Raw genomic sequence first — 25,468 nt, 5'->3', positions numbered from 1 at the left:
AGATATTGATGAATTTACTTTCTATCTAAGCAATTAGAGTGTCTACAATACAAGAACTAAGATTTATACCTCGTAATAATCTAACCCTGGATAGTCTAATTGGTATACTCACTACATTTAAAGTGCTAAATTTTTATAACCATATACCTTCTAGTGTTGAATGTGCTTTCAAGTATCAACTATCCCTTGATGGATCTAAAAGAAATAAGAATGGTAAGCATGTTGATAGTGACAGTGAATCAAATGATAACCTTGATGAGTTACAATACTTATTGGAAAGAAGGCTATGAAGACGAAAAGGAAAATACAAAGGTAAATTCCTTATAATATGTAAATAATCATTTTCCATAATACATTAGAATTATTTGTTGTACTTTCTGGGCATATTGTGTTTGAATTTTCTACATCAAAGTTTTGGATCCAACTTTTTGATCCATCATTAGGATGAGAGAGCTAAAGGAAAAACATGGTAAGATTGCATACCTAGTGTGGATAAAAGGAGAAAGGAATGAAGGTGGGTGCACAATAGTTGAGAAGAGTTTGAGTTTCAATAATAAGAAAAATACGGGGAAGGAGAACAAGTACAAGGAAAAATATATATCTATATTATAATTTGATATATCTAAATATGAGGCAAAAAAAGAAAGAAATAAGATCAAACTTACTAATAAATACAATGTCAATGATAGATATATATATATATATATATATATATATATATATATATATATATATATCTGTGTGTGTGTGTGTGTATGTATGTATATATATGTATATATATATATACATGTACGTATACATATATATACATATATGTATATATATATATATATTATATGTACATATATACATATGTGTATATATACATGTATATAAAAATATATATATGTATATATATGTATATATACATGTATATATATACATATATATACATATATATGTATATATAGATGTGTATATATATATGTATACATACATATATATATATGTATGTATACATATATATATACACACATATATAGATATACATATATATATGTATATATGTATATATATATATGTATGTATACATATATATATACATATATACATGTATATATAGATATATGTATGTATATACATATACATACACACACACACACATATATATACATATATATGTATGTATATACATATATATACATATCTATATGTATGTATATACATACATATATATTTATTTATTTATATAAAGGACACACTATAAAAACACTTGAATGATATAAATAATAAAAGTACAGACACACACACAAATTTATATATTGATATATATAATAACCATGACGATAATAAAAAGGACAATTTATAGAAACAAAGATAAAGAATATCGAAATATAGATAAATATCTAACCATAAAGTTAAACAATAAGGATAAGCTATAAATAAAAATAAAATAACAACATAATGAAACAATGTATATATATAAGAAAACAAATGAATATATAAATATCAAAATTAAGAATGAGTTGATAAATATAAAATAATTGAATAAAAACTTCATGAACCAAAAGCCCCCCTCCAAAAAAAGTGTGAAAACTATAGGCTAAAGGAGACTATAATATTGTTAATTTCATTGGGGTTTCGACAAAATTAGTGACAAAACACTTAGTCCTGATCTAGCAAAGTTAGTCGGTCATTACTGCAACCGAGCTGCTACTTAGGCTGAGTAAATACAACAAGCTAAGCACAAGCATTCAAACAATACATGCCAAGATGATATGAAAAGTTAGTATATTCCAAGCAACAGTTAATGCCAAGTCATTCAGGAGCTAAGCAATAGTATGTTCTGAGTCAATTAAGGTTTGAGTAATAGCAGAGAGCATAGTTAAGGCTAAGCATGAGAAGCCTATTAATTTTGAGCAACTAGTCACGGGCATACAAGTTTGTAATGGCCCAAAATTGTATGTAAACCATTTTAGGTCAACATAATCTTTATTTTGTGATATTGTGAGATAAGAACAAAGTCACATGATGCATCCCAAGGTAACCTAAATCTCCAATAAGAAAAATGGCTGCTTAAAGTGGAAATAATAAACAACTAGAGTTGTTGATTATGACCTAAGATCATCTTCAAATGCCTATTTAAAGATGTAAACCCTAATGGGGTACATTGATATGTGAAGAGGAGAATCATGTGTGAAGAAGAGTGAATGCTAAGAGGAAAGAAGACATTCATGATAGAGAAGATTCTTAAATGAAGGATCAACAATGTAGAACTAGTTGATAATAACAAAGTCATTTGAGAAGACGAGAAGTGAAGGGTCAAAGAAGAGAAAATTGATCAAAAGGATTAAGATATAACCACGAAAGAGGAGATCTAATATCGAGTAGAAAAGTGCTAATTGAAGGATTAGGTACTAAATCATTTTGATGAGTGATACATGGTAAATATCTTAATAGAGTAGTACTAACAGACTTGTGTACATCTTCTAACAAAGTGCTTACTTAATTGTGAGTTTAAATCCTTTCATCAAGGTAAGACCTAATAGTCTTTGAAGCCTTTTAACAAACTAGATCATTCACATTGTATGATCATATTTTATGATCAAAACTTTGTATCCATAATTGACCACACTTTATTACTATAGTACTGAAGATTTGTGGGTGTCATCCCCACCCTAGTTTTATCTTCACCTTGGAGGGTTTCTGGGTAACCAAAATCTTTTATGTTATGTGTTGATTTAAATTATCTATGGTTGTGATACATAGTTAGATACATTTTAGTTTATTTGATAAGTTATGAGATAGATAAATGGTGAAATGTTTTTATGGTAAAAGTTTTAAAGTACTGATTCACCCCACCCCCCCCACCCCCCCAGAACATACTTTCCTATTTATATTTCCAATAAATAAATGTACAATAGAATATGAGAAGTAATAGATTATGAGTCTATCAAAATAGAAAGAAATAAAATAAAAATAAAAAGACCTAGAGAAGAGCATTAAAAAGGAAAGGACCTAGGGTAGATGACACAAAATTGAGCTAAAGAGAGAGAGAGAGAGAGAGAGAGAGAGAGAGAGAGAGAGAGAGAGAGAGAGAGAGAGAGATTTTTAGGGTTGGCAAGAATGGTATCTAATAGTGGATAATAAGGGTTGCCAAGAATGGCTAAGAAATAACCCTTCATCTCGATTAGGGTTCCACGAGTGGTTTATAATTTCAAGGAAATCTTTAATTTTCTACCTGAAGAAAATATCTTCTTTACATAAGACTTGTGCCTTCTCTAAGATAATACTATGTTTGGTAGTTGAGAAGTGCTCAGTTGTGGTTGACTTGGCAACTCTATTGTGTTTTATGTCAACCCCATGTTATTTTAATAGAGTTTTGATAGCACATCTTATTTATCCTATATAAAAAACACTACATGAGCATACAATATTGTAGACTCTAGATTAAAGAGGGGTATCTTTTGAGTCTTTTGGAGAGTGGATATAATGTTTAACCAACAAGAAGGGTTTAAATATACTACAAATTCCTTTATTGGCTAGAATTTTTGGCAAGCTTGTGAGCGATACCATTGATAAAGGGCAACAAGACCCTATGAGAGAGAGATTTTGGGGGGTTTGGATTGAGAAAGGAGAATGATTTTTGTGTCTCTAATAGCCTTCTTGATTTGTTTACTTGAGTACCCACTCATTTTGAAGATGTTGTAATGATGTAAGAGCTCAAGGTCTACATGTTCATCATCACAAATGTGGAAGGCTCTCAAGATGATAATTTGAAGAACATAATTTTTTTTACTATGGTTGTGGTATGAAGATGAATGGAGGTACAAATTTGTGTGGGTTAATTTTTGGAAGACTCGACAACCTATGGATTCATCAAGTTTCTTGATGAGTAAGATGTCAAGAAAAGGGAGTTGGTTGTCTAACTCAATCTCTAATGTGAAGAAAATGAAAGGAATAATTCTATTGAGATGGGTATGGAAGTCTTAGATCTTTTCTTTGCCATGGGGCCAACAAATATTTGTGTCATCTACATATCTTTTCCACCATCTAGTTTTGAGGCGAAAAGAATTGAGTGCAATTTCTTTGAATTGTTCCATGTACATGTTCACAATAATGGGAGATAGTGGTGAGCCCATTGAAACCCCATATACTTGTTCATAGATAATATCTTGGAACAAGAAAATTGTGGATCTATGGCATAATTTGATGAATGTGTTGATTTCATCATTAGTCTTTTGGATGACAATCTCTAGGGAATCTTAGACTAGAACTTTTGTAAAGAGATAAATGACATATAAACTCCCTAGGAGGTTAGAATCAACAACTATTCCATTTTTTATGAACTCAAGAATATGGGATGATTCCTTGATGGAAGAAGGAGTGTTTCTGACAAATGGCATAGTTACTTTAGCAAGGAATGAGGCAAGAGGATAAGTAGGGGATCCAATGGTGTTGATAATGGGTCTAAGAGGAACCCTTATTTTATGAATTTTTGGTGCACCATAAATGTAAGGGGTTATTTCTTTTTGAAGGGATGGGACACTTTTTGGTCTCATCATCGAATGACGAGAAAGATATTTCTACCTTGACCTTCTTTAAAATTTTGGTGCAAGGGTTACAAGGTAAGATTTTGTAAGTGTATTTATCTGAAAGAAGGAGTAGCATTTTGGATGCATAGTCTTGAGGTTTCATGATAATTGTGACATTCCCTTTGTCTACCTAGGTAATGACAAGCTTTTTGTTCCTAACCGATTCAATAAATGTTGATAGTTCAGAACTAGGAATGTTGTTCCTCAAATGTTTAGGATGCATTAATGCAACTTCATAGTCTTGTTGAACTTCTTAAACCACATCTCAAGGGAGGGAGCAAAATAGATTCTCAATTTCAATGAGAAAAGCCATATGAGGAATAGTCTTGGGGGAAATTGAAAAAAGACCATGTTTCAAAAAATTGAAAGCTAGAGTACTTAATGGTGCATTGGATGAATTTATGAGTAATTTTCTCTCCCAATCTTGGATGTATGATGATCCCCAAGTGTGGTGAAAAGAGATGTGTTGGGTGTCATGAGAATTGGGATGATGATGAGAACACACATGGTCAATGTGATATGAGGAGCTTGAAGAGACCACAAAGAGATAAATGACTTGCTGGGGGTGTTGGTAAAAAGACAAGTGCAGGGTTGAGGTGACACATCCAAAGTGGGATGTGAAGCGATGTCAACTAATGGAGAAGATGTGGAGGAGACAATAATTAATGCATCTAGTAAAGTGAAAGGTGTTGAGAAATCCTAAGTTTTATCTTTTCTTGGAGAAGAAGATATGCAATTATTATAGATGTGACTTGAAGGAGAAAATTGAGATGAGAAGAAATTGAGATGCGTACCCATGAAACACAATCTACCTAGAAAATTTAGCAAAGAATCCCTATAATTTGTTTTACATGTAATAAAGTTGTGGTCATATTGCTGCAAGATGTCCCAACATAGATGAGAAGGAAGAAAGGAAACACAAAAAAATTTAAGGATGAAGAGATAATAGAAACAACTGAGGTAAAAGAAAACTATAGAGGAAAAGGTAAGAAATCTTGTTACATTGTTGAGGAAGATGGTTCTAATAGTGATTCAGGTGAAAATGATGAAGATGTTCTTTATGTTGCAATCAAATATTAATTTGATAAAGGTGAATTTTTTAATCTAATCTCCCATGTGAATAAGAATGATAGAGGATAATTGATAATGGTTGCTCAGATTATATGACTGGTGATATAAGTAAATTTGAAAAGTTATAACATTATAATGGAAGTAGTGTTAAGTCTGGAAACAATGTGCCATGTGTTATGTGAAAGGTAAAGGATGAATTATATTGAATCATAGGATCAGATGTGATAATGCATATTGGGTTGATAGATCTAAATACAATTTCTTGAGTTTGGAATAGTTGAATAGTTTAGGCTACCATGTTGAATTCCAAAACAAGAAAGAAATAAATTATGATGCTAGGTATTTGTAGGATCATGGTGTGCAAAAAAGAGGTGATGTGAAAATTATGTAGTTTTGAAATGTCTTAAAGAATTTCAAAATCTATTTTGACATTTTTCCCACCCATCCTAATACCAAACCAAAAATGTAATACCTTGCCTTATTGAGTACTTGATTTGAGAACAAGTACCCAATTTGAGAATAGGTATCCAATTTGAGAATGGGTATATGATTTGAGAACAAATATCCGATTTGAAAATGGTATCCAATCTATGCATCTAAATCATGGTGCGAAATTCAAATGTAAATAGAGTGGGGACCAATTTTAAAGTTAGATTGTCTTAGTATAATATAGTTATAACATAATTTGTCAGGAAACTAATTATTATATATAGTTACTAAATTTATTATATAATAATAAAATAATTATAATTATTACTTACTATATAATTATTTTATCTATAGTTAGTACTTATTATATATTATTATATTATTATATAACATATACATTATAATTATATATTATATACATTAGTAACCTAAGTTAATAAACTATATGATGATGTATGTTCCTAGGGGTACCCTTAGGGACATACATGTATTCCAGTGAGTCCAAAGGGGTCATGGGATATCCGATGACCCCTTTCGACCCATTATATGAAAAAATATGTTCCTAGTGTTCATAGGATGCCTAGAGATATACATCTTGTGTTTCAATGGGTAGAAGTGGGTTACAAAGTATCCTATGACCCCTTTTGACTTATTACATCATAACATATATTTCTAGGTGTCCTAGACCCCTATAGACATGCATGTTGTGTTCCAATGGGTTGAAATGGGTCATAGAATATCTTATGACCCCTAGGAACATATGTTATCATGTAATATGCTGAAAGGGGTCATAGGGTATCCGATGACCCCTTTTGACCCATTGGAACACAACATGTATGGCCTTAAAGGTCTTAGGACCCCTAGGAACATATATTATCATGTAATGGGTTGAAAAGGATCATAGGAGTTTGAACCATTAGAATAAAACACACATGATGATAAGGGTCTGAGGACCCTTAGGGATATATGTTCTCATGTAATGGGTCGAAAGTGGTCATAGCATACCGATTGGAATATAAAAGGTATGCCCCTAGGGGTCCTAATAACCCTAGGGACATATGTTTTTATGTAATGGGTCAAAAGGGGTCGTAGGATACCCTATGACCCCTTTCTACCCATTGGAACACAACATGTATGTCCCTAGGGTCCCTAGGAACCCTAGGAACATAAGTTCTCATGTATTTGATTAAAAAAAGTCCTAGGTTATCATATGACCCCTTTGAACCCATTTGAACATGATATGTTTGTCCCTAGGAGTCCAAGGACCCACAAAAACATATTTTTCTCATGTAATGGGTTGAAAGGGGTCATAAGATATCGTTCAACCCCCATTCGACCCATTGGAACACAACATGTATGTCTATAGGGGTCCTAGGAACTCTATTAACATATTTTATCATATAATTGGTCAAAATGTGTCATGACATTCCCTATGACCTCTTTCCACCAATTCAAACACACCATGCATGTCCCTAGTGGTTCTAAGACCCCTAGGAAGATATGTTGTCATGTAATGGGATAAACTTTTGACCCATTCAAACACATGATGTATGTCCCTATGGGGACCATACATCATGTGTTTGAATGGGTCAAAAGGGGTCATAGGATTCAATATGACCCCTTTTGACCCATTAAATGATAACATATGTTCATAGGGGCCCTAAGACCCCTAGGAAAATATATCACATGTGTTCAAATGAGTTAAAAGGAGTCATAAAGTACACCATGACCCCTTTCAACACACTATATGACAACATATGTTCCTAGGGATCATAGGACCCCTAGAGACATAAATCATTTATTTAAATAGGTTGGAAGTGGTCATAGGGTTACCTATGACCCATTTTGACCCATTAAATGATAGCACATGTTCCTAAGGGTCCTAGGACCCCTAGGAACATATATCATGTATTCAAAGGAGTCAAAATGGGTCATAAAGTACCCTATGACACCTTTCAACATATTTCATGATAACATATGTCTTTGGGGGTCATAAAACCCTTAAAGACCCATTTTATTTGCTCAAATGGGTCAAGAGGAGTCATAGGATAATCTATGACCATTTTCAGTACATTTCATGACAACATATGTACCTAGGGGTCCTATGACCCCTAGGGACCTATTTCATTTGTTTGAATGGGCCGAAAGGGATCATAGGATAACCTATGACCCCTTTTAATGCATTTAATTACAAAATATGTCCCTAGTGGTCCTAGGTCCCCTAAGGACCTACTAAATTTTCTCAAATAGATCAAAAGGGATTGCAGGATAACTTATGATTGCTTTTGATAGATTTCATGACAATATATGTATCTAAGGGTCCTAGGACCCCTAGGGACCTAATTCATTTGTTTGAATGGGTTGAAAGGGGTCATAAGATAGCCTATCACCCCTTTCAACACATTTTATGACAACATATGTCTCTAGGGGTCCTAATACCCCTAACGACCTATTTTATTTGTTTGAATGGGTCAAAAGGAGTCATAGGATAACTTATGACCCCTTTCAACATTTTTCATAACAACATATGTCTATAGGATTCCTAGGACCCCTAGGGACATATTATAATCATTTTATGGGTCAAAAGGGGTCATAGGATAACTTACAACCCCTTTCGATGCATTTCATGACAATATATGTCCATAAGGGTCCTAGGACCCCTAAGGACCTATTTGATTTCTTCAAATGAGTTGAAAGGGATAATAGGATAACCTATGATCCCTTTCAAAACATTTCATTACAACATATGTCCCTAAGGGTCCCAGGACCATTAGGGACATATTGTAATTGTTCATATGGGTTGAAAGGGATGATATGATAACCTATGACTACTTTTGACACATTTCATGTTAACATATGGACCCCTAGGGACCTATTTTAGTTGTTTAAATGGGTCGAATGGGGCCATAGGATAACCCAGAACTCATTTTGACATATTTCATGATAACCTAGGACCCTAGGAACTCAAGGTACATATTATAATTTTTCATATGGGTTGAAAGGGGTCATGGGATACTGTATGAACCATTTCAATGCATTTGATGAAAACATATGTCCCTAGGGGTCCTAGGATCACACTGAACCTATTTCATTTGTTTGAATTGGTCAAAAGGGATCAAAGGTTATCCTATGAACCCTTCTAATATTTTTCATGACAACATATGTACCAAGGAGTCCTAGGACCCCTTAAGACCTAATTTATTTTTTCAAATAGGTCAAAACGGGTAATAGAATAACCTATGAGCCCTTTCGACACATTTTATGACAACATGTTGGTGTTTGAAACATTATCCATTTCCAATTACCCTAATGAGAAAAAAACACATCTAGGGCAGCTAACTCCCATTTTCAACATGCCCATTCAGACACTAGGCCAACTATAAGGCATGACCCTTCTTCTTCTTCAAGCTCTGCAAAACCTAGGTGGGTGGACCTACAGATTCTTTATATGGTACCAGTTATCAAAGCATACACTGAATCTATTGTGATAGTAGATGAAACCCCTAATGTCTCATAATGGCCTATGAAACAACACAGATCTACAGTAGCTAGGTGCAAACCTATGCTAGTCATAAGCTGAGTGAGGGTTAGTTCTATTATAGCTCTTCAACATAAAAAGTAAAGATCATTTGATTAATGATGTTGATATCAGCAAGACCCAAATATGAGCAACAAAATCTAGTGATCCTATTTCTGATCAGTGCCTTATCTATTGGGCAATTAAATGAATTATAACCATACATCTTTTGGAAATCTAAAACAAATTACTACATCCAGATCCCTAATCTATCCTTCACCTTGTGAACAAACATCTACTTTAGATTTGAATCTCATACTCAAATTATCCCACCATGAAATCTGCAAAACCCTGTGATAGATACCAACCAATTACATGGCTCTTTGATCCATATGAAAGACATTTTAACCACATACATTCCAAAATGAGATGCAACCTAATCTATGATCCTTGATCACAAACTAGAAAGATTACAGATCCATAAACAAGAGACAAGACTCAAATTGAATTTGGAAACCTTTGTTGTATTTTATTCATTCTCCTTGAAAATGAATACATGAAAGACATACAAAATATAACTCATAGATCACCTAACAGAAAAGAACTATATGCATAAAACATACATGCTACTCAATACAACAGAGAAATGCTGAAGAATGGAGGTGGAATCATAGTTCTAGATCCAAAGAAATGGTCTCACAGAATGACTGCAACTTTCCTACCAACAATGGTCTCACAGTAACAAAAAACTGGAACCCTTGCAATGACAGGAAGAAAGAATGATATAGACCAGATGAATTCCCAGATTTGAATTCAGAATGACAAGTGTCCACTCAGAATTTCATCTCTAATCATTGCAAAACTTCTCTTCCACCTTTTCCCTCACCCACTGAATCAAATCTTCATCATTCTGGCTCCACAAGGCAGAAATATTTGAGATATTTTATTCAACCTCGTAACTAATTTCTAATTCTAAAGTACATTAATGGTAAAAGTGAAAAAATAGTTACAAAGTGACTTCAAGAAGCCAAAATAACCTTTCTTTTTTATTTTCTCCACATCCAGGCTTCAAAAAGTATGCAAATCTACCGTGTAACCAACTTTGATGCTCTGTGATGACTTCTACCCATTGCATTGAGAATGTCTCTGAAAAATGAAAATTTTCTTATAGACTGAACCCGCAAAGACCTGTGAATAATCTGATCCCAAATTCAAAAACTTTACTTCCTCTCGATTCCAACGGTATGCTACACTGCATATTTTGGACAAAAATTGCCCCTGATATGGTCATTTGAAAAACAGGCCCCTAGACTGAACTCTGGCATTTAAAATGAAAAAAATTTAAAATTATATAATTTAAACTATATAAAAATTTGAAATTTTTCAAAATTTTCACTTTATGCATGGTTCCTCTATGATTTTTTATTTTAAAATCATTTTACTCTATCCTCCTTATTTGAATGCCACTTGTCTGCTTTATTTGCCATCAACATTTGGAACATGTTTAAAATGTTACCCTTTACGTTCTCATGATGAAAGCCTTTCCTGTAGCATCAGGACCTTTGAAAATTCATCCTCCACTCTTATGATCTAGGCCTCTTTACTCTTTTATGACCATGAGTTTGAGCATAACACCGAAGGTCCTAAAATTTTTACTTACGCTCTTATTTTCACCTCTTTAACGTATCAGCCCAGCGTAGCATCATAGAGGCTTAGAGATTTCTTCACGATCTTACGATTGATCGTAAGATAAGAGGCCTTCACTTTTCAATTCATGATATTACAATTGATCGTAAGATCGGGCATCATTAAAATTTTTTCCAGAATCACACAAATGGTCAAACTACATTTACTGGTCGGGCCCTCCATGGAAGCCGCTACGTCTATAAAGCATGTGTCACATGACATTTAACCACTGTGCCTTCGGGCTTATAAATTTTAAACTTCATCACCACTCCTCCAATGTGGGACAATAAAATCACTCTGGCTTGGGGCTTATCCAAGCTGTGAGTGGCCTTCATGCCTTCTTTTTGCAAACATAGATAGCTAAAAAGTGGAGCTCCCCTACCTCTTTCCTACCACTGCATCTCCTTTCTTCTGCATGGCTCTTGCTGTGAGATGCCTCCCTCAAACATGGATCTCCTTTTGTTTTTTTGAGCCTGTTCTCTCCATTGCTAGGCATGAATGACTTTTTGCAAGTGGTGGGCGACTTCTTTACAATGTATTATGGGCTTTGTGAGAGCTCCCTTTGGTTGACGTGTCTTGGAATGTTCTGCCCTTCGCAAGTTGCCTTGGGTTCTCTCTTGTTCCTTAGTCATCCTTTTCAATCAGATGGTTTTCTTTTGTTTAGCATGATTTCCCTCATAGGAGTCGCTCCTTCATTTATGGAGTCTCTCCAATGCTTTGGATGCATGCTTTCATTTTAACTCTGCCTCTATTCATGGCATCTATTCCTTGTTTTAAGCCTGCTCCCTTTCTTTATTGCCCACTTATGCAGAGCTCCCTATAGCTTTGACTCAATGTGGAGCTTCCTCTATTCATAATGGTTCCCTCTTTATCCAAAATGTCACCTCCCTTATGTTTGGTGCCTTCTGTTCTTTGGATGCTCTAATTTAAAATCACTTGGTCTTGTCTTTAAATGCGCTAGCTCTAGTTTTCTTAACCATTTCCTTTCTAGAAAACTCCCTAAGCGATATTTCTACCCGTGATGTACTTGAAAATGCTAATCTCTCTTTTTGAGAAGATTGGCTAATGATGCCTCTGGCTGAGACATAGCTGATGCTGCCAATCGTTCTTTCTTGATTGAATTAGACACCTTCATTGTTGCAGAGATGTCTCCGTTTGCAACCAAGAACTTTTCTTCCAGCCACTTCCAACTATGCATCCCATGGTATTTGGTTTTTTGCTATAGCATGAATGGCATTTTTATATTTTTTGTATATTTTTTCTCTTTGTGGATGTCCCTTATTTAGATGTACTGATCAGAGTTTCTTGTATACAATTTCAACTTCTTGTTTTTCATATGAAGATTTTTGTACAAACTCCATTGAAAAAGTCTTGGGAGTGTGACACTACAACCGAAATAGGATCAAGTTTCTTTAGAGTTTCCTTGAGCTAGACACAAAATTCAAGATCTAAATGGTTTGTAGGCTCATCCAGTAACAAAAAAGTAGGATTCATGAACAATGCATGTACTGCTAGCCTCCAGAGAAGTCTCGTGTCTTTTGTGCTTACATTTTCTTAATGCATTAAACTTCTTATTCCATTTATCATAGGGGTATGCATCCTCATACCCTAGTAAATTGCTTGGATGGCCTCCTTTGAGTGCTAACTCTTCTTTTTAATGCGCGGGATTACCTTTCAATCATGCATGGGCTCTGTATTTTCTATGCATGGATGGTCATGCAATCAGCTACCTTAAATAATTCATACTTTGTAAGTTTGGTTTCAAACAAAAAACCTTTTATGAGTGTCATGCCCATGATTATCACAATATGCCCGATCCAATAGAATCAATCTTGAAAGTGTCATAACAATTCTCTGCAGCGACATTCCTTTGGTTGATCTCATCAATGAATCTCACACTTTCTTTGAACATGGAAACTCTCACAACTTTTTCTTCACATCATCACTACTAGAATTTATGCCATTATGAGACAACCAACTTTCATTAAGACCTTACATGGTTCCTTTGGATTGGAGGTTTTCAATTTCCCATTCCTACACTTATCTAACGAGATCAGTGGAGATTAGTTGGGCCCCAAAGTGGGTCTAGCTAAAAAAAATTCGTTTTCAGATAACTTGACCTTAAAACTGATCTGCCTACCTTCTCTAACTAGCTAGAAACTGATTTGATCAAAAATTTGCCATTAAAAACTCATTTTACTTTACTCTTCGCAAATTGTGATTTTTTGATGACAGGGCCTATCAGTTGGCTTTAAAAACTGATTCAAACATCTGACAAAGCTTTGAAACTTAGGATCTTTATTCTCTCTGACATGTTCAACAAACCTGCAAAAACTCATTGCATGATAACATCAAGGTCAAAAGATATCGACCTCTGAACTTGCCTCCTTAAATTCCCCTGTAAATAAACATGTCAAAAAGCTGGAAATTGCATTTGGAAATGACCTGGAAAACTCAACAAATTGGCACTTGAGGCTCTGAAAATTGGGGTATTGGTAGATTGTCATGAAGTGAGTATGATTCTACAATTTTAGCTCATGACGAATCACAGGACGCATTTGGCAAGCATGCAAAGTAGGCTACGTGGATTTGCAGGGTAGAGGACATCATTAGAATATCATTTTTTGTGAATGGAATGACCTTGGTAAAGTGTGAAGACGGATTCATCAAGTTCTAAAAATTGGCAAACTTGTAATATTTTTAGTGGACAATACAAAGGAACAAACTATTTGACTTGACCAATAATGGGTTAGGAGTTATGATGCCATGAAGAGGGCTGCTAATCAATCTACAAATACTGACACCAACAAAAAGTCAAAAATTCCATTTGGAATCACGCTTGAAAACTGATCAAACAGATTCGTCATGATATGAAACTTGAAATATAACAAGTCTCTGATGTCTAAAATGCAATGCAAAAAGAATTTCAACAATTGGGTCAACTGCTCAAAAGTTACAATACGTCACACAGGGCTTCCTAGAATTTTGTGCAATTTTGCAAAAACATGAAAACAGTAACTGACCAACTTTGAGGGATTCAAAACCTAGTCAAACGGACTCGAAATGACTCGAAATCTAAAACACAAGGTCTTGAGTATGGACACCATATAATCTTAAAATGGAAACTTATGATGCATTTCTGGGTGTGAGATATTCACTGGCAGACATAGCCTCCTGTCGCTGTTTGACACTAGGGAAGAATTGTAAATTTGGAAAATGCTTGAAACAAGACTTCACCAAATAGCTCAGAATGATGATTTATCTTCATGGAACAGGTAGACGGGCTGAATGGAAGGTGTTAGAAACATTGAAAACGTCTGGGGCTTCAATGGAATAGCCAGGTACAACTAGGTACATATGTATTTTAAAAGCATTTAAGGGCTTGATTTTTTCAATGGTGCTCAAAATTGACCATGAAATTTTTAGCGCCAACAGTGGCTCTGTCTGGGGATGCATGTCCCTTGCGGGCATGGAAAGATTTCAGATCTCTGGAAGAAGCAGACCATACACCTGAACAACAAAACTTTCTCAAACAGCTTTATTGAAAATAGGGAAACTGCTCTACTATGTACAAGCGATGGCCCCGAGCCACCAGAAAGTTTCAGAGCTCCTTACCTCTATCATAAACCTTATTTTCATTTACATTATCCAGAGGTAAACTAAAATTCTCATTATCATTTGTTACACCAATCAGATCAATATTCACAATCATCTTATTAGGCAAAACAAAGATACTATCATCATCTTCATAGTGCATATAAAAATAAGATATAATATCTACACCTAGCTCACTATGAAAATATGAATCAGCATGATCATAATAACTAAAATCAAACTGAAAATGATCACTATTGATAGAGTCATGGATTCTTTCAACTAGAAACACAAAGTGCTCATATTCAACTTCATTCAACGAGTTACATGGAGCAAATTGTAACTCACCTTGTGCCTCTGTAAATGAAGAGTATGTGAAATCTGATCGTTTCCTATTTGCAACCATGTTACTCTTTGGATCAGATTTATCCTTGGCTGAAACCTCTTCACATTCTTCAAACAAATTATTAGTTACCAAACATAAAAATTCATTCTGAAAGTGTTGATCTAAACTATGCTGATCACCATCATTTTCTTCATCAAATTGAATATCGGAATGAACCTTGAACTTATCTTTACAAGACTTATCAGCACATGAAGAAAATCTATAATCTGATTGACAACCTTCACTATTTTCCTCCTCATCATATGAAAAATCAAAATAATGTTCAACAAGATCCATATAAAAGAATCTGAAATAGCATTAACTTTCCCTTCATTAACATAATCAACATTCAACAAATCGTCATGTGCAAAGACATTTGAGGAACTGTCACCTACATCTCCAAAATCTGATAAGGATTGTTTGGATTCTACCTCTTTTTCCACATCAAACTTTGGGGAATTGAGTTGATTGAATGAGAAAGTATTATGAGAGAAAATATGAAGATCCTTAGAGATACTTACATGCTTTTCAAACTCACAAGCCAACAAAATAGAGATTTCATCAGAACTCAAGAAGACTACCTCACAAAACTTCTCCTAGCTGTGATTGTCATCTGGATAACATGAAGAACTTACAACAGGAAGACGATTAGTGTAACAATCTAGAAAATCAGAATTATTACAACATTCTTTCTTATCATGGCAATCATTCCCTTTACTGCTGTTACAAATTTCTTCAACTTCATATGTACTATAACAAAATTTATCTTCTTTTTTATATCCATGTTTTTTATGTTGATTGCTATTACTTGATTCATTAACATTTGAATCCACCTCTTTACATTTGGAAGATAGATTATCTTGCTCTACTGACTCATTATATTCATTACTACCTTGGCTTGCAGCACACTCATTATCATTAGGAGATATTTCATGAAATCTATAATCACCACTTTCCATCTCCTCAATGAATTTTTCAATTTGAAAAATTATTTGTAACCTTATAGGTGCTAGCCAATTGATTGAATCAAGCACTAGAACATCAAGGAAAACATTTGGCAGGGAAGATTCATCAGGTCTACAATGAAAAGGCATCTTATTGATTACTGACTGAAGCCTTAAATAACATTGTTTGGTAGTTAAACCTTGAGTACTTCCTACTTGAATTCTCATAAGACTGACAATCCTTTTGTAGACAAGTCTATTCAACATAGCAATGTTATTATTCACAATTTCCAAACTCTCAGAATTTGGCAAACTAATCTCAGATCTAAGATCTGACTCCATTATAGAATGGTATTTCTACCTCTTCTTTCCAGTGCTGAAAATCACTTAATAGAGGCACTAATTCTAACATTTGACTTCCATGAAAAGAGAACATGAAAACCAAAATACCTCAAGTGTTGATGCTGAACTTCGATCTGCTGATTTGGCATAGGTGCAAGATTGGAATTCCTTTACACCACTGATCAAATTTTGTAGAGCCGCCACCTCTTTGCGAGAGGAAAGAAATAATCACTGCTATGATTCACCTTTTGCACTTCAATTTCTTATAACAGTAGATTACAAACAACACTTTAAAACTTATCAAGAATTTAGAATTTTCTTTTCAAGAAATTGTCAACAATTTCAGATCTGCCCATACAACTGAAAGTCCTTCAAAATTTTGCAATGAAATAAACTAGGAACAAAATGGTACAAAGATTTGAGATTCGCCACTCACACTTTGTGAGAAATAAAACATAATTTGTCACTTGACAAATCTAAACCAGACCTTCAATGTAGGAGAACTCACAGATCATTGACATCTTGAAAAGAATTTACACTTTATAAATGAATTCTTGACTCTGAAACTTTCTCAATAGTACTTGCAAACTAGACTGATTGAAGATCGAGCTATAACAGTCATAGCACACAATTTTTATCCAATTTTACAAAATACTATTGTGCATGAATAAAGCTTAACTAGGGATCACAAAATATCAACAAAGAAATGGTAAACACCTCACATAACCCTGTTGCTATAGTATATCCTTCCTGTTGTCTTGAATCTTCTTTAAATTCTCAATCTTTGTCCAACACATAGATTCAATACAGTCCCCAATAGAGTCACCATCTTGTTGGTGACTAGGATGGACAAAACCCAACTGAGAGTAGGACTGAAATTTTCAATGAACACCAGAGATTCTTGTCCTTTCAAGAAAATGGATTGCCATCTTATCTCCCTGTTAGAAATGGAAAAAGAAATCTGTAAATAAACAATACCAGGAAAGAATCTAAGTGAGTAAATGCAGGAAAAAATATTACAATAAAATAGGAGAGAGAAAGCTTCAAGCTCCAACACCATGAGACAAGATATTTGGAAAGGGGAAAGAAAAGAAAACCCCTTGTGATATTATGAATGAGGCATGAAAAGCCTAAGAAGGAAGAGAGAGAGAGAGAGAGAGAGCAATGCTCATACAATATTTGAGAAGAGGAAGAAACCTCATTGTTAAATGAGAGAAGAGAGTCATCTCTTAAATAGAGATGAGAGAGAGAGGAGTTAGAATGTAACTCCCATGTCTATGAATGCCACCATTCATAAGTGTGTGAGGCCAAGTGTGAGATTCCTTTTAAGGAGGAATAATCTAAAATTAGAAATTACAATATATATTTGTCCTCACATATTCCACTAGATGACAAAATAAGATGTAGTGGAAAAAGGACAAAAAAGAAATATATTAGGATACCTTGGCTTATACCCTAATATATTATAATAATGAATAAAGGAGGTCTAACCTTGGTTTATAAACACACCAAGGAAAGATTACAACTTCTAACACCCCCCTTTAATCTTTACTTGGGGTAATTACATCAAAGGGTATTAAACCCATAATTTACAAAAATCTGCAACTTAATCTTCAATATGAAGTAATTTGATTGTCTTCAAGCCATATGGTACATTTGTAGATCCAAGAGAAGTACATGATTCCTTTCAATGTGATCAAGTGGAAGCATAGACACATCTTCATATGTGAAAAATTGAGAAGGTTCCTTGATGGATCACCTGAAAAAAAAGTAGAGAACCAAAAAAACAACTATCCACAAGTAGAATGCCATCATATATGCAAATTTGAAATCCTTTTGAATAAGGATAATAAAATTCTCATAGAGAAACAATAAGTAAAACATGTTACCACAAAACAATGGAGATAACCTGATATCAAGATAAAGTATATGCTCAAGAAATTGTCAACAAGGACAAATTGAGTAAAAAGCTTGATCAATGCTCTCATGAAAAGAATATTATACTAATGCACAAATGACCACAGACAAGGCCAACTAATGATACTTGCATCAATCTTGCATCAATCACGTGGATATAGACAGTCCACTTAATGAATCATCCCACTGCAAGCTAATGGGGGCGTCCCTCCATAACATGCATGACTCATGATCTAAGCAATAATGTATGCAGATCATTATCACATTAATATATGAAAATAACATAAAGGAGAGACATGCTGATCAAAGTAGAATTATCATGATTTTTGTTAGGATAATCAAAAGAATGAATTATGAGGATATAAAAACATATTGCCTTCAAATTGGATCAAATTATCTAAATTTGGAGGGGAAACTCCAATAATAACATCCTCTTCATTGAGGAACAACATGGAGGGAAACTCCATAAAAAATGAGTACATACCAATATAGGATGGAGGGATACTCCATGGGCCAGATAAGGAAACTATGTATCAGTTATACTGAGGGGACCTACATAGTTATCCTTGAAAAACTTGGCTCCCTATGCAACTCAAAATATCATATAAATCATGTAGATCATTGGTATAAAACCAGAAAGTGCCAACATGGGCATAGAATGATGCTATAAAAGCATAAAAGTGCAGCTATGGGCACATCAAAATATCAAAATGAAGGCAAATGTGTAAGATTACTCATAATCCAATTAAAATGAATTAATCTTTATTTCAAAATGCAGAGATCCAAGGATGATCAAAATAAACAAAATATGTATATCAGGTATAAAACTCCATTGAAGGTAAACATGAGTACTCAATTCATGTTGTGAAGGTATAAATCAATTTTTGGAATCATTATATTTATCTGGGTATATATGTGTGCACCCATATATACTCGAATAAATGTACCTAAAATAGCTCAGGTAAAGACAATAATCATCGAATCATACTTAATATTTTGAAATATAATCTCTATGAGAGGATTGTCTACATACGAAACATAAGGGATAACAAACTCTTTGATATCAATAACAAGAAGACCCAACATAGAATAAAGACATAAAGAGGATTAGTTTTAATAACTAATAAGAAGTTAAATCTAAAATTCCAATAGTTGAATGATCACAAGGTATAACATGGAACCAAGAACATTCTATGGACTAATCCTCTAAAAATCCTATATGCATCATGTCTAATATCAAGACAATGTGGTTAATATTAAAACATAAAAAGCACATGTAATTGAAATCACATTATTAAAATTATAGAAAATATGATCATATCTATACAAGAAATGTTTAAAAAATCTTTAAAAGTTCTATTGAAAAAATAAAATAAAAAAATATTTAAAATAAAATAATAATTGAGTGATGCCTTGTCTGAAAAAAAATGGAGAAACACAAGTATCGCTTTGAGTTGTTATAGTAAGAGTTTAGAACCATGTTAGAACTTTTTTTTTAAAATACTAAAAAAAATGCATATCAAGATAAGATGGGCATTCAAACATAGCCCAACTGTATTACTTACAAATCTTCCATTCTAATGTTTGGCTCTGTATTTTCTCTTCCCCCACTGCCCATGCATATCGGGGCTATTCAAAAACTGTCATACTTTCCTTTCCTTAATACAAGTGTAACGGGCCTCATTTGAATGACCTTTTAGTGGCCTTCTTGCCTTTTTGATAGGAATAAGACAGATGGAATCAACTATAAAGAATTAAAAATGTAAATTGAATATAATGATGCAAAAATAGTTATGCAACTTTAAAAATGCCAAATAAAGAGAAAGAGATAAATTTGGCAGAGAGTAGAAATAACCACTGAACATAGGGAATATTAATTATAGTGCATGCATTCAAATTAAAAGCAGGAGCTCTGCATGCATAGGTTTAGAACCTGTCGTCTCTGAATCTTCCACACACAGTTTTCCTTGCCTCCATCTCTGGCACCAAGGACCCCCAGATGGTGCATCTCACTCGCAGGATTCTCTCCTGTCCCGAGGAGACCCACCTGCCCCACATCTTCCAAATGCTCGACCTCAAGTATGACAAGAAGGTGCAACCTTCCATTGAAAATGAGGTCCTCAAGGAGATGGATAGTGCACACAAACTATTCAATCAAATGCTGGAGTCTGATGTGGTAACGTGGACTGCAATGATTGCAGGCTATGCCCGTAGTGGACATGGTGAGGAATCTGTGAAACACTGATCATGCACATAGAAACCAGCAATATCTGTAGCATGCAAACCCATTTTTTTCTATAAAAACTACCCTGGGTGTTTACGATTAGATTGAAAATGCATGAGAAATAAAATATTTTGAGCTTTAAAAGCCAAAATGAACAAAAAACTATATAGAAATTAATGTTGAAATGCAAGGGCAGTATCCAAAATGTGAATCCACATAACAGAGACAAAGATCTTGCTTGTAACTGAAGCTATCAATGTCATTTGGTTAAAACACACACACCGCGTAAAAGAAAGAAAGAAATAAATATTTGTGTCTACTGCCCCGACGACCCTAATTCAAATTTTGAGTACAGTACACAGACTTATATGGGCTACAAACCTACCAGTATGCAGGCCATCAGTCTTGAAAGCTCTCCATATCTCAAAGAACTCTCTGAAGCTCTCCATATCTCGCTCCACACCGACATTAGGCAGATCGGGCATCATATGTGCAACCACCTTGAAACCAGCATCTTTGGCCAAGCAAAAGCAATCAGTTACTGTAGCAACCGTGTGACCCCTATTGGTTTGACGAATTATTCTTAAACCATTTTTATTTGCAGGAATAGCTGCAACATGATTTGAAAATAGTAGTACTAGAATATTGCAATGCATGCAAATGCTATATTCACAATACACATGCACATCTGATTGCTTTATGAAGGAATGAACATTTTTAATGAAGTTAATGGGCAGGTAACGATTGTAAGGCTCACTGGCTATGGATTTGGGGTTGATCCAGATTTGGATCAGAATTGGCTCTGGCACTTCGAGTGTCCAAGGAAGAAAAGGGGATGATGAAGAAAATCTGAGATTGTTTTGCTTCCAGGAGAAATTACGGCGCTCAGAGTTATGCCATCTTCTAAAAGCAAACCCAAGAAAGCCAGACTTTCAGAGAGCAACAGCTCACATTTTACTCATGGAAATCGTTCATTGGTTGGACAACCTGTTCATGGCATACTTGATGGTTCATTTGATGCAGGCTTTCTCATTAGTGTAACAGTTGGAGATACTGATGCAGTTTTGTGAGGAGTAGTTTTTGGACCTGGTCTATCAATCCCTCCATGAAAATTAATAGATGTTGCTCCAAAAATAAAAAGTACAAAGAGAGAATTTAATACACTGGAGTTGCACCCGAGAATGGGGTACAGCATCAACAAAATCATATGAGCCCAAGAGTTCAAGTTCAACAGGTGCAAGGAGCTATTTTGGAACCAATTTATGCTACAACAAATAACCAAGTTGGATCTTTAGGAGAAGGTCCTCCATGACAATATTTGGTATACAGCAGAGGCATAAACATTGCAGTAGTTTTTCTTGCGTTTATCATAGACTTGCAAGCATGGCTAAAGATGGAAGTCTACATAGAATACCATTAACTTGTGTCAGAAGTTGTTCCAAATTTAAATGATTTTCTGGATCTGAATGTCTTATCAAATTAACTATTATTCTTGCATCATCAATTTGCAGACTTTCTTTAAAAAAAAAATTGAGTGCCCATCCAGCAATTCCAGCAACGGTCACGTACATGCAGAAATTTAGCAAGAGCATAAGTCCATCCAAAGACTTCACTATCCTCATACCCATTTTTACAAAATTTCAGAATGATTTAGAAAAAGAGCAATTTCTTAAAGAGAGCTCCAAATGACTTAAACTGAAAAAAACTGAACAATTCCTTTGTTTTATAGAGGCACAAAGAAATGTTTTGATCTACTATTAACAAGAGTAAAAAAAATTGATATCAAGATAGGAAAATCTTTTGGCAGCAAGCCTACCAAAGGGGGTTAGATGAAAAACTAATATAAAATAAGAAGTAACCTGCACAAATTAGAGCACACAAAAGTTAATCGAGTTTGGCGGTAAACCAGCCAAATCCAAAAAAAATTCAATTTCTTCCATCTTAAGAAGATTAAAGAAGAAATTAGTGAAATCTCTCTCAAGAGTTTCCTTCGAATCGTACCTTCATGCAAACACTCAAAACAAAGATTAAACTGTTCTGATACCATGTTAGAAATGGAAAAAGAAATCTGTAAATAAACAATACTAGGAAAGAATCTAAGTGAGTAAATGCATGAAAAGATATTACCATAAAATAGAAGAGAGAAAGCTTCAAGCTCCAACACCATGAGACAAGATATTTGGAAAGGGGAAAGCAAAGAAAACCCCTTGTGATATTATGAATGAGGCATGAAAAGCCTAAGAAGGAAGAGAGAGAGAGATAGAGAGAAATGCTCATACAATATTTGAGAAGAGGAAGAAACCTCATTGTTAAATGAGAGAAGAGGGTCATCTCTTAAATAGAGATGAGAGAGAGGAGTTAGAATGTAACTCCCATGTCTATGAATGCCACCATTCATAAGTGTGTGAGGCCAAGTGTGAGATTCCTCTTAAGGAGGAATAATCTAAAATTAGAAATTACAATATATATTTGTCCTCACATATTCCACTAGATGACAAAATAAGATGTAGTGGAAAAAGGACAAAAAAGAAATATATTAGGATACCTTGGCTTATATCCTAATATATTATAATAATGAATAAAGGAGGTCTAACCTTGGTTTATAAACACACCAAGGAAAGATTACAACTTCTAACACTCCCCAACAGAGTTGCCATTTTGTTGGTGTTTGAAAATGTTACCCGTTTCCAATTACCTTGATGAGAACAAAACACATCTAGGGGTTCCTAGAGGTCCTTGGAACCCTCGAGGCCTATTTTATTTAGTCCAATGGGTTAAAATGTGTCATAGGATAATCTACAATCCCTTTTGATACATTTCATGATAACCTAGGACCCTAGGATCCCTACGGACATATTATAATTGTTCATATGGGTTGAAAGGGGTCATAGGATAACCTTTGACCTCTTTCAACACATTTCATAACAACATATTGTTGGAAATACAAATGGAAAATGTATACTTTTGAGAGGGCAGGGTGAATCAGAAGTATTAATCTCTAACCAATAATTTTTTTAACTTTAAAAAAATGCATGCATTAACAGATTGAAATAACATGTAAAGTAAATGCATCCACATAAATACATTACACTAGATATGATTACCTAGAAACCCTCCAATGAGAAGGTAAAATTGGGGTGGGGATGACACCCATAATTTTTCACTACTATAGCAATAAAGTTCACTTGTTAAGGTTACATAGTTTGACCACTCTCATGATCTACGTTGTGAAAGGCCTACTCAGTTAAAGACTTACAAAACATTGTTAGATCATACCCTATTTATAGGATTTTAACTCCTTGTTAAAAGTGTGTCTGGCTAAAGGACTTTAGAACACTCACTTGGAATGTCACCCTGTTAAAGGATTTCACTATGATTGTTAAGTCAACCTTAGTTCAAAGGATTTCATCTTGTTGATACAATTGTTAGAAAGTACAATAGAATGTTTGATCTGACTACTTACAATCTAGTATTCCTAATTTTAGATCTCAATTTAGTCCATCTTGATCGTTTATGATCTGATATGAAATTTTTGTATCCTTGATCATCTATTCTACAAACTAATTTTGTAATTTTGTCCTTCTTCTAAGTCACCTTGAATACCTTCTTGTCAATTCACCCCTTTTTCTCCTTCTAGTCTATGCTTGCATGCATCTCATTCCATCTTTCTGAAATATGGGGCTTCATCTCCCTTTAAAAAGACTTTTATTGGCCTAGGCTTAGATATGAATCTACAATTGAGATTCATTCATTTTTCCTACTCAATTCCTTCCATTTTTCTAATTGGTTGCATGTCAATCGCATAGGGAATCCAAATAGATTTGATATTATCTTGAAAGCTTTGAGATCTATCCATAAGTTAGCTCAAAAATGGCTTTATGCAGTTGTTTGCACCATCACAAATAACTAGGTGCATTTTGTGTTACTCGACACTTGATGATACTAATGTTCAACACTTACTATAATTCTATCTTGCTTAGCGCTTGAACTTGCTTGCCATCAACTATTCACTCGACACTTGAACTTTCTTGGCACATGAGTGACTTAGCACTCACTGCAACTTGACATCTATACATATTATACTCAGCATGTGTTACTAGCTTGGGATGAACTTAGTAAATATCTTAAGTGTGTTGACATTCAATTGTCAAAATCAATATGAGAGCAACACTTTTGCCCCTTTCACATGAGTGGAAAAAACACATAACTAGACATGATGAATCTAATTTCCCTTGAGTATAATACATTCATAGTTCAGCATATATACAAAGCTTCAAAATTGTTCAAAATTTTGTATTGGACTATATAACTCAAAAAAATTTAATTCCCCTTGAGTTAATCTATCTTTTTTGTATCCAAAATCTCTGAGAGTAGATTTACCTCTTTCTAATACTCTTTGTCTTCAATCATTCCAATATTCTTTATCTAATATGCCCTATTTTTTATTTTATGCTATTTACTACCCCTTTGTTTGTTATTCTCTCTGTTTACTTTATCTCCCTTTTTACATGTCTTCCCCTTACATATTTGTCTCCCCCTAACTTTAATCTCCTCATTTGTCTCCTATTTTTTGACACTAATGTCAAAGGGTCTATACACTGATTGTTGTTGACTTCTATGATGATCTTCATAGTAGCATCCCAATTGTCTAATGTAACATCTAGAGATTTGATCTGGATGGTTGTCTCTACTGCAAGATGAACTAGGCCCTCCAATATTGAAATATTGGGGTCTTTCTTTAACACTACTTTTGCATAAGCTAGTTCTTTCTAGAGTATTTCCATA

The 25,468-nt window shown here is 34.2% G+C and overlaps 2 pseudogenes; one reads left to right on the top strand and one right to left on the bottom strand.

The window, feature by feature from the left end:
- LOC149544704 (uncharacterized) overlaps positions 1-21,339 on the bottom strand; it is a 57,545-nt pseudogene extending 36,206 nt beyond the window's left edge.
- Positions 21,340-21,390: 51 nt separating this feature from the next.
- Positions 21,391-21,995, top strand: LOC149544703 (uncharacterized; annotated as a pseudogene).
- Positions 21,996-25,468: the final 3,473 nt, after the last annotated feature.

The sequence above is a fragment of the Cupressus sempervirens genome, chromosome 8, assembly GCF_028749045.1.
Source record: "Cupressus sempervirens isolate cs-2001-9-10 chromosome 8, ASM2874904v1, whole genome shotgun sequence".
Lineage (NCBI taxonomy): Eukaryota > Viridiplantae > Streptophyta > Pinopsida > Cupressales > Cupressaceae > Cupressus > Cupressus sempervirens.
Note: the sequence above shows the minus strand (reverse complement) of the source record. Positions and strands in the feature narration are given on the sequence as shown.